Here is a 9,409-nt window from a genome sequence, read left to right as displayed (position 1 = left end):
CTTTAAGGGCAAATATGGTTATTGGACATAAATCCTGTATCTTTCTGCTACTCTGATATTATATTAAACTGATATTCGCTGGTTAGGCCCATCCATACCACCATCCATCCATCCGTTTGCCATAGCAGGGTGGTGAGGGATCTGGTGTCTATGTCCAGTGACCTTTGAGTGACAGACTGGGTACAGCCTAGACAGAACGCCAGTCCATCTCAGAACTAGTTACTTAATACTATCGTCTTAATAAGAGTGATGGGTTGTGCTTCTTTGTTTTCATTACATTTGTGACAAAAAACAAACAGCCAGATTTGCCTTCCTAGTACATGTTGGGATCCTGTAGGACCCTTCTACAGAGCTGAGCTGCCTGTTGATGCGTATTTAACACGTACCTAGGATTGTTTTGGAAGCACTTTACCACCATCAAGTGGTGGCAGGGGTGGGTAGGCCTGTCACGATAGCAAATTTTGCTCAACGATTAATTGTCTCAAAAATTATTGCGATAAACGATAATATTGTTTGAAGACCTTTTTACACTGATGTAATGGAAATGACGTAATAATGCATGCAATTTCCTGCCAAACATAGATACACTTTATTTTCAAAAGAACACTAAACACTTGAGCTGATAAACAAAATAAACAAAACAACCAAAAACAAAAATAAAATGGATTCTCAGTCTCCATCAACAAAAAACTCACTTGAAAAAAAACTAAACAACATAAAGCCAAAGTGGAAATAAATACTGCATTCAACCAAAATAGTGCAGATTATGAAGTCTGTATATTATGTTGCCCTTCAGTAATAATTAGATTTAAATAGAGAAGATGGGCACATCGACTACCTGATGCAATAATTCACACTACATGATTTTTTGCCCCTATTTTTTCCCTTACGACAATCTTAGGACGTTGGTCTTTCTAAGATTGATTCTAAGACTGGGAGCGTTAACGCAGCCTGTTGAATGTGACAGGTAGCCAATCAGAAAGCGGATTCTCCTCAGCGCTTTCTGAGGGGAAGTTACAGAGGGGGATCCCAAACAGCTGACACGGCGCAACCCGAAGTCCAGGAGATGATATGTGGAAACAACATTAATGTTTATTCAACATGCAAAGAATATAGAAATGACAAGAGGAGGAGTTGGAGCGAAATTGCTACGCAGTTGATAAACCCGGTAACTTTTCAGCTGTTCTTCGTTAACGTGACGTAAATATGTTCTAATGATTTTCATTCATTCAGGACTTTACGCTGACACTAGCCACATGCACTGCAGGTAGATTGTAGTAAAGCATTGATTAATGCCTGGTTTTAAAATTAGTTCACTGAACTTGTAGCCATTATTTTGTGCCCATTGTTGGACACCACACGGCAGGAACGAACCCGATCGAACCGTAATACCTAGGATTTCTGTCGGCTAATGTGTGGCCTGTCAGGTTTTGAAAATGGGCCGACAATCGGCCGACAGCTCTAAGATCGTGTAGTGTGCGCTGGGCTTTACACTAAGTAAAATGAGGAAGGGAGGAGTCAGTGGAGAGCACTGGAGTTGAGCCTTTTTTCATTCGGTGTCATCAACAGAAAGAGAAAAAGGCCAGAAGAGACGATAATGCCGATAATTAAAATGACGTCGATAGTTTTAATTTATCGTAAGATTAATTGATTTACCGTTTATCGCGACAGGCCTAGGGGTGGGCAACTCCAAGCCTCGAGGGCTGGTCTTCTGCAACTTTTTGATACATCTCTACTTCCACACACCTGAGTCAAATAATGAGGTCATTAGCAGGACTGTGTTGAACCCTACTGTTCTTAGGAGGTGATTCAGCTGTTGGATTCAAGTGTATTGGACCAGGGAGACATCTAAGAGTTGCAGGACACAGGCCCTAGAGGACCAGGACTGCCCACCCCTGATCTAGAGGCTGAGTGTGCCTGACTTCAACAAGTAGAAGCCATGGCTATACTAGCATAAACAACTTGGGGAAAACAATCGCAGTCGCTCCGTCATTTCTGTTGTCCGTCATAGTGCCTCAACATGATTAGGTAGCGTATTTGCAAAGGGACAACAGAGGCAGCTGAAATGAGCTTCCAGATCTGACGTCCAGGAGGAGCTCAAAGTAGAGCTGAGGTGGTTCAGCCATCTGATATTTCCTCTTTTACTGTTCCGTATTTCTTGTTCGATGACCTTGAGTGACTTGAAAGACACCTTCAAATAAAATGCATTATTAGTATTATGATAAGTATTCCCCCAGGGCATCTCCCTTTGGGGGCTTTCCGGGTATGACCCATTGGAAGGACAGCTCAGGAAGACCTAGAACTCACTGGAATATCTCGGTCTGTTTTGGGAACGCCTTGGGAACCTCCAGAATGAGCTGGAGGAAGTCAGAGAGGGATGTCTGGCTGACCCTTCCTGGATATTTTGTCCTTTAGACCCGATCTCGGGTGAACCAAAGACGGTGGATGTACAGATGGAACATGAAAGCTATGTAGCAATGAATTCCACCCCACATCATTTACGAAGCATTCCTCCTGAACGCAGCGTACATGTCATTTATTCGTTATTCTCATTCTGCCAGCAAACAGGATGTGGGAAGTAATTGCTTGGGTCCATCTAGTCGACATGCTGGTCCGGGTCCAGAGCCCTGGGCAAGCGAGAATGCAGTCCGCCCTGTGCTGGAGGTGGGAACGTGACACTCTGGAGTCTTCAGACATTTGTGTACACAGTACCTCTGCAGCAATTTGGCTTTTTTTAAAAATTCACATCTCAAGACCCGGTTTGGACAAAAATCTTGCATTTGTTTTCGTTTTTAATGCCAAATTGTTTTCTACGTCCAAAAACCTAAGTTATTTTGATTAAACTGCTGTATAAAAAGACGAGGGTGTGGGTAAAATGAAACCTATAATCAATGTGTTTTTTGCTCTATTGACGGCCTTTAACCCTCGTGGAAGTGCCGGGGGAAAATACAAAGGCTTCATATGTGAGAGGAACTTTGCTAAATCGGTTTGTTTTCTGATGAGAGGCTTGGCGGAAATGTAAATAGTTGGAAGTGAATCTGGAAGCCGTTTTGTGCGTGTTATTCTGTCTGTGGTTTCAGCTGACCTGACTGGGAGGAGTGAAGAGGAAAACGAAGAACTGTCTTCTGTAGCACCAGAAATAAAGACTGTAAATGGTTCCAAGTGCCTAAATATTATCTTCTTTTAATTAGTTGCTATGTAAGATTTATGTTTTAACCTTTTGTTTCAGGTTTTTTTTTTTTTCCTTTGAGTTTTTTCATTAAAACACGTCAACAGCTGGAAGATGAGTGTGTTTTGGTCTTTCTTTTCATCCACTCTCACACCAACTGACCCAAAAGTAAATGAACTCATATTAATCTGTAAAAGTGATTTTATTGCACCAGTGACATATTTCACAAAAAATGTTTAAAAAATCCAACACAATGTGAGCGTATTTGTAAACTGAGAGGTGGGGGAAGACAAAAGTACACTGTGTCCAGACATCTCTTCCCTATGAGACAGCACTCAGTGTTCTGTAATATACATATATATTTTTTACAGATGGTTAAAAATGCCTCACTAACAGGGTTACCATGCGTAAAGAGCAACAAGGCCCACAGCATCACAGCTAATTTCAATCCATTTTCATTTCCTTTGTTATCTGGTTCATATCATAAACATTTTGTTTTTTCAAGCAGATCTCTAGTAGCAGTCTGTACCGCAGTGAATCTGGGAAAAACCTCTGACTGAAGACACAGTCTGTTGTATAACAGTGATGATGGAGATGATGTGCAGAGTTGTCATTACTTTAATGAATCCATCTGAGGGTTTAGTTAAAGCACACGGTGCTAGTTAACGCCACAAGTTTACCTTTGCGAATGCAGAAAAAAAAAACATGGGGTTCAAAACACAAGTTTACTTTTGTTCATTATGTTTTTTTGATGCAAAATAAAGGACTTTTCCTTCCTTACTTGACCAGTTTCTTGTTGGTTTAACGTGAACTTTTTGCTCACAGTAGCTTTCCAAACAAGATGCAGAGAAGCTCTGGACCGCAGGAACTCTTGCATCTGAATGTCGCCTCATTTTAGAAAAGCGGAGTTCAGAGGGATTGAGGAGCAATTTATGAATCTGACAAGAGAGACTCGCCTCTGTGGAGTAACTGTCAATCGGACCTGCAGCCGTGACATCCGGTGAACAGAACCAGCCCTGGAGAATCGCTCTGAAGCAAACATGAACTGACAACATGCAGCCGCAAAGGAACTCGCTCTGCTCTGAACAGACCACCGTCTCCTCTGGCAAGTTTAATGAATCAGATGTGGGTTTTTTAAATTATATATAAATATTGATTTTTGGTACTTATTTGGCACTTGGTTCGTATGAAAGAACAAAACACCCAGGTTTTGTGAAATCTGGTTTTTTTGAATATGTCCAAAAGTCAATCAAGGAACTTAAAAAATGTCCTAAAATGAAATTAGAAAACCTTCAGTCCTTATGTTCAGTTGCTATGCAGCAACAAAAGAGCAATTATAAGTCTTTGTATATTAAATACTAACCCTATGCTTTAACCAGACTGCTGTTAAATGCTCATAAAGCCAAAATAAAATTTGCACTTGGAGAGAGTTAATGATTTTCTGTGACAAGCCCTAACGCTCTCTTTTGTTACATCTGCCAGTTGAAGTGCAGCCCTATAGCTCGTTTATTGGAGACTTTGTTAAGCATTTTAAAGGCGTGTGGTTTGTGCAACATTTTAACAGTCCTTAAGTAAGTTGTTTGACAAAACAGTTTTATTTCACTTGCACAAACAACTGCTTTCTCCACAAGCAGCTAAAAGGTTGCTGAGTCATGTGGCCCACATTTTCAGACACTACCCAGTGGTGTATTTGTTGTCGTTTCTTTTTTTATCTCACAAATGTTCACCAGCAAAAAAACAAAACAGCGGGGTCTTAAAGTATAGATGTCAAAGTCTTTTACACAAACAATATCTTGATTCATTTTCTGATGAATAATTTCCTCTTATGAGCAGGTGGTCCTGTAATACTGTAAACTGTAATAGACGCCATAAAACCGCGTCAATCAAAGTGCCGCTGTGGATCCGGGTGTAAACGACTGTATTTAAGTTAAAACAGCACGTTGGACAAAAGAACTGATGATACATGAAAATTAAAAAAAAATGTAAATAAATAAAAATGCTGCAATTAAGTCTAAAATTAAATAGAAGTCTGCAAAACTCACTTTTTATTTTTATAGTGCACTTCCACTTATTGGTTGTTAGCTTGGATCTAAGTAGAAACAAGCTAATCTAGCTAGCAACCTAAATGTTTTGCTAGCTAGCTAAATATTAGGATCCAGAATATTTTGTTTGGAAAGTAAATATTCAGTATGAAAATGACTGAATGTTTAGTTTGGAAATTAAATGTTTATTTTAAAAAAACAAATATTTACTTTAGAATTAAATTTCAACGGTTTCTGATGTGTGTGATATGGGCAACTGCCCAGGGCGGCACCTTGTGAGAGTCAGGGGGCAGCATGAGCACCAACCCTCCAGGAAAGGTTGTTCGCCCAGGGCAGTAAAAACAAGCTAGGAGTTCAAGTAAGTTAGTGAGTTTTTAGTTTGCAAACTAAATATTTAGTTTTTTAGTTTGTGAACTAAATATTTAGATCAGACTTAAACATTTAAATGGGAACTAAATATTTAGTTTGGAAGTTAAAACTTAGCTTCCTAACTAAATTGTTAATTTGGAATGAATGAATGAATGAATGAATGAATGAATGAATGAATGAATGAATGAGTGAATGAATGAATCTACTTTATTAATCCCAGAGAGAAATTCACATTTACAAGTACAAGAATAACATGATGAAAATATGACTTTGAAAAATGAACACCCTTTTGGATTTTTCTCTATGACAAAATATTGCTGTCAATTGTTTACAGTGAAACTTTGCAAACGGCACCCCATAGATTTCAACGTAGATTCTGAGGCAGTTCAAGTTAAATTTGAGTTGCAAAAAGTTCAATCTGAGTTTGGCCTCCATGATGGATGACATTAACAGTGACCAAGACTGTCTATCTTGATAAAATAATATGCAAAAAAAAGGGGAAAAAAGCAAACTAAGTAGATTAATGCATGTTTGAGAATCCCTTTAATCTCCCGTGTCAACCATTCAGCTGTACAAAATGGTTGGAGGGACCAAGCACCACCCTCTAAGACACAGCTCCTTCACAGAGTTGCAGTTTTCAAGCATTTGCAATTAGCAAACAAACACTTGGTGGAACTGCACATCTGCTGAGCTCATTTTAGGAGCTACTTCTCAGAGCAGCGCTGGTAAAAACCTTGTTAAAGGGTTAATAGAGGAGCCATGTTGTGATGACTTCCTGAAGGCAGAGTTTTAGAAAGAACAGAGGTTTTTAAAGAGACAGAGACCCAATTTCAAGGCTTTAAATGAGAAAGTCAAATTTCTTTTATGTCATTTAAAAAATATATTTGATCAGCTCTAGTGGCCTTTTTTGATAGTTAATTGGAAAGACATGGGGCAAAGGGTGCCAGGCCGGGCAGTGGCGCAAAAGATGGCTATGCAGTGAATGCAACGCATAGGGGCGCTGTACTAGAGGGGCGCAAAAATGATGTGGGTCATTTTTTTTCTAGTCAGCATTGTATGTACTTAACAGCTGTTTGTGTATGAAATGATCAATAACAGAGGAACAGCACTGATTAGGCGCCCCCCTCCCTGCCAGCCGCTCTCCCCTCCCATACAGGTAGCCTGGGCAGCGGCCCTTTGAGAAGCGCTGAGGCGCGGGGTTTTTTTTCTTTTAAATTTGAATTGTAGTAATGACAACAAGGAACTAACGATGGGACGGCAGATAAAACTCCGGGGCACAAAACAGAAAACGGAAGAGGGGGAAAGATAAAGATGTTGGAGAGACGAAGAAAAGCTTTTCAAAGTGGCTGAAGGACAGAAGGTAAGTAAAGTCAGAGTATCAACAAGAGAGTTAAATATTCAGGTTAGCTTAAGCTAGGCTAAAATAACAGGTGGTTGTTATTGTCTCCGCCCCGTATTGAACCAATACGGGACGCGATTTATTCTATATTGCTATAAATGTCTGATAGACACACCTATCACAACAATAATGACCAAAACAAAACACGGGAAATATTAAGGTCAGCTAAATTGTCGTTTCGAGACCTAAATAGAACCCCCCACGAACTGACGCTGTTGTCACGGTTGCCTAGAGACGGTTGCTACGCAGCCGCAGTGAGCTGCTATCAACCCGAGTCTTTTTAAAATGTCCACCCGATAAAACACCGTCCTTAGAAGCAAAACCTCTGGCAAAAATACAGATGGTGGTGGGAAGAAACAGGCTAAACAATCACAGTGAAGTTTAATAGGGACATTAAAAAATGTGTCGGTGACATTCAGTGGGTTTGATATCAGACAGAATGGATCAGGAGAGGAACCGCAGACCCGTCAGAACCTAAAGAACCTAAAGAACCTACAGAACCAGACATCAGTCTCTTCACCCCTCAGTCATTTCCTGAGACCGAAAAATAATATAAATGGCAATTTAAAGAATAATTCATACAAATAGATTAATAGAAAATAAATTAATATTGTGATGAGAAACAGTTTATTTTTTCAACATTAAAAACGTTTGTTAGGATTGTGTAGGAATTTTTTTTTAACATTTTTTATAAATACAGTGTTTTGTGGTCAATATTATTTCACCACTTTATTAATGTGGGTTCCCAGTTTGGATCAAGTTTCCTATCAAGCTATAAGAACGATAGAAAACATGCTAACAAAAAGCCTCAGACCTGCAGACACAGGCGGTTCCAGACACAGGATAACAGAAGTGGCTCTTTGGCTCACTTATATATTAAATTATTAAATATTGCCTTGTTTTTTGTTTCATTCTTTTTTAATTGCCCTTTAGGCAGCAATTTATTCACATATATGTACATTTATTATTATTGATACTTAATTAAAAATGAGTTGTACAAGTTTATTTATGTCATTGGGGCAGGGGGGTGGGGGTGGGGGGGGTGCGCGATGACATACACCTCAGAAAGTATGTAGTTGCGCCCCTGAGGCCGGGAGTCGAACCTGCTACAACCGCGTCGAGGACTAAGGTGGACTATGGTGGTTGTGCTTAACCCCTGTGCCACCACAGAACAACCCCTTTTATTTTATTTTTGATGTATATAGCATTTATAGCATAACAACAGAGGTTAGCATATGTAACCGGATCCCTTCTGCGTTGTGCTGGTTATTAGATGTTAGTCAGGCTGTGACTCTGTTTGGCTTTCAAAGATTTATTCTGACGAAAATATCCAACAGAAAAACAATAGTTACAAGCTGCCCGCTCCAAGTCCTACACAAACAAAAATACATAACAGAAATCAACTTAATAAATCTACAAATAAACTAGAAGTATTTAGATAGAAAGTAAATAGGACACACCTCTCCCGCAGGACAACATGACAAAAGGGGAGGGCCTAAGGGACGCAAACATTTTAAAGACAAAACCATAGAAGAAGAAATAAAAAGGAGGGGCTACTGTTCTTAAAGTAACACATTCAAAACAATGACAGCTTTTCGGTCAGGTAGAGAGCAATACAAACAACAACAAAAAAAGACATTTTGTATAATTATAACAACAACCAGGTTACACATAGTTACTTGGTTGTGCTATAAAATGGAACTATGTGCCTGGAAAGTAATAATAATAACTAAGCCCCTTTAAAGCAGTAGGAATAATACAGGTTTCTTAGCTACATCCTCCACTGCATGCTTAAATTTTCCTCCAGTCTGTTCCACAGCACCCATTTTGTCCAGGCATCGTGGGTGGGCCCCAGTGGGCCGAGCTCCCACCATGGCAACCGTGGCTTGTAAGATCCTGGTTATCATTCTTTCCTCCCTTCTGTCAGCCTTTCTGTGAAGATGAATCTTTATCTAATGACTGCAGAGAGAAAATGTTGCTCGACATGCAGTAGGTTCGCACGGCGGCTCGGAATGTCTCCTTTAGCGGTGACAGATTCCACCCCGGGGAGGGAGGATGACAGGAAGGGTCAGCACAGGCAGGCGGTCAGGAGCCGTCCCCGGTGTACACACGGCTCACTGTTGTGAAATCCTCCAGCTGTGGACATGGGCCGCCTGGAGACTCTGTGAACGCAAAACAAGATTCTACACGGACGGCTAAGTCGTCTCAAACAAACATGGGGGCCAACGGCCTCGAAAAGCGGCGGTCCGATGAGTGTTTGTCATCGGAGCGGTGGCGGAGGCGGTTGGGGAAAATTACAGGGAGGAGGGCACAGCAACCGATTTTTTTTTTTATATCAAAGATAGCAGCAGGAACTGCGCTTTCCCATTTCCACTGATTCCCGTCCAAATTAGGCTCCGCGGGATCACCGCATGCACAAAAGCGTCCCGT

At 40.5% G+C, this 9,409-nt stretch overlaps 1 long non-coding RNA gene across 1 annotated transcript; it reads right to left on the bottom strand.

The window, feature by feature from the left end:
* Nucleotides 1–8,275: 8,275 nt before the first annotated feature.
* On the bottom strand, nt 8,276–8,646 carry LOC116731722 (uncharacterized). Its single transcript, XR_004341613.1, has 2 exons — nt 8,440–8,646; nt 8,276–8,350 (listed from the first exon to the last, which is right to left on the bottom strand). It is a non-coding gene; the product is annotated as an uncharacterized LOC116731722 (long non-coding RNA).
* Between the last annotated feature and the right edge of the window lie 763 nt (nt 8,647–9,409).

The sequence above is a fragment of the Xiphophorus hellerii genome, chromosome 13, assembly GCF_003331165.1.
Source record: "Xiphophorus hellerii strain 12219 chromosome 13, Xiphophorus_hellerii-4.1, whole genome shotgun sequence".
Classification (NCBI taxonomy): Eukaryota; Metazoa; Chordata; class Actinopteri; order Cyprinodontiformes; family Poeciliidae; genus Xiphophorus; species Xiphophorus hellerii.
Note: the sequence above shows the minus strand (reverse complement) of the source record. Positions and strands in the feature narration are given on the sequence as shown.